The 1,711-nt window shown below is 48.6% G+C and overlaps 1 long non-coding RNA gene across 1 annotated transcript; it reads right to left on the bottom strand.

The window, feature by feature from the left end:
- Positions 1 to 704: 704 nt before the first annotated feature.
- Positions 705 to 1,505, bottom strand: LOC308472221. The gene is made up of 2 exons (XR_013983364.1): positions 1,208 to 1,505; positions 705 to 834 (listed from the first exon to the last, which is right to left on the bottom strand). It is a non-coding gene; the product is annotated as an uncharacterized lncRNA (long non-coding RNA).
- Positions 1,506 to 1,711: the final 206 nt, after the last annotated feature.

Below are 1,711 nucleotides of genomic sequence, written 5' to 3'. Positions count from 1 at the left end.
CTTAGTTACTTGAGAGCTGACAATTATTTTCTCTCACAGCTGAGCTGTACCAAATGTTTCCTAATACTCAAAAACTTGTAAGGATTGTAGGAGAGAGGGAAGGAGGGAGGCAGGCAGGCGGTTGAAGAAGACCTCAGGGTTTACTCCAGCTTAACCGCCACCCTCTTCACCCACAGAGCCACCTATCACCAATTGCTCTGTGGGAAGGATCCTGATATTGGTATACACATGTCAATATCAATTACTGCAGTTTTCAAATGTTTCTGACATTATTTGTAAGCTGCCTCAGAAAGATTTGTAACCTGAAGAGTGGCGTATAAATGACTGTAAATCAGGCAGGGGCTACTTCAGGCCAGACATGGCCTTCCAGCAGTGGTGGCTGATGCCCAATGGGAACAGAAGTCAAGGAACCCAACAGTAGGTGAAGCCAATGACAGGATACAGGAGCCCCAAGAGTATAATGTCTTGGCAACCTAAGTAGACAGGAGGGAGTCAACCCAGATTTCCTTTCTGTGTCAAATGGTCATGTGACCCAACTTCCCATGAGTCCCTTCCTCCTGTGGTTGCTCCCTCCCTCAGCTGCCATGTCTCTTTCTCCTCAGCCACCATGTCCTGTTGTGACATCACAGGCAGTCCAGAGCCAATGGCAACAGCTGGAGAAGCACCTGAACAGCCTCCCAGTATTCCTCTTGTGGGAGGTTGGGGAAGGTGTAATGAACAGTGTATTTAGAAAGACATTTATTTAGAAATAGAAGCTGGCTGGCTTAAGCCCTGTGGTTCTCTTCATTACTTCCACAGGTAGCCTCGAGAAAAGCCTTCCCATCTTCAGGCATCCTGGAAAGCAAACACAGGCACAGTGAGAGGGATGGCTACTATCCAACAGACATCTTCATTGGCTTCTGACTAGCAACTTCATACCTAGCCTGCTTCCACCGGCTTCTACCCATGAATGTCCATAGGCTCATCCATTTATCTTGTGCCTGCAGGGTGACCACCACCACCCCCTGAACGAACTCGAACACACCATTTGTTTTGACCACATTCAAAACCTCCCAGTCACACACACAGACACACACACACACAATGGCTGACTTCCAGGAAGTACGCCAACAGACACATTCGCTCGTCAGCCACTCTCAGTTCAATACGCAAATATCCGCACAGTTCATGTCAGCCAGCTTCTGAAGGTAAATGCCAGCACTCTTACATGTGCAAGCAACAACCTGCTTCAGCCTTGTGCCACCCACTAGCTTCCAAATGTGAACTCCACCAGCTTCCACCCACCAACATCTGCCAGTTTCCACTAAGTCCATCGCCAGGCTCCAGACAGCTTCCAACCATGGGTATCGGCCCCCTCCATGCTGCAATCCCACTCAGCAAGCAAACTTGCTTTCTAGCACTCCATAGCAACTTGCTGCTGGATGATCTCCTCATTCTGTCTGTTAATTCCATGTGAAATCCAGGAGTCCTGAATGCCACAGCTGTTACCTGCTGTGATCCGTTAGTGTTATGTACCCACTATTTAACAGTTAGGGAAGGGAGAAAGCCTTTCCCCTTGGACCATGTTTATATCCACTCAGTTGCCATGTCCTTTTGTGACATCACAGGCAGTCCGCAGCCAATGGCAACAGCTGAGGAGGCATCAATGATGCCTCCCCAGACCACACAATTGTGGGTGCAGCTGGGAACTAATCTGTTCTTTTGCTTGGTT

The sequence above is a fragment of the Podarcis pityusensis genome, assembly GCF_964106645.2.
Source record: "Podarcis pityusensis genome assembly, chromosome: 2".
NCBI classification, from domain to species: Eukaryota; Metazoa; Chordata; class Lepidosauria; order Squamata; family Lacertidae; genus Podarcis; species Podarcis pityusensis.
Note: the sequence above shows the minus strand (reverse complement) of the source record. Positions and strands in the feature narration are given on the sequence as shown.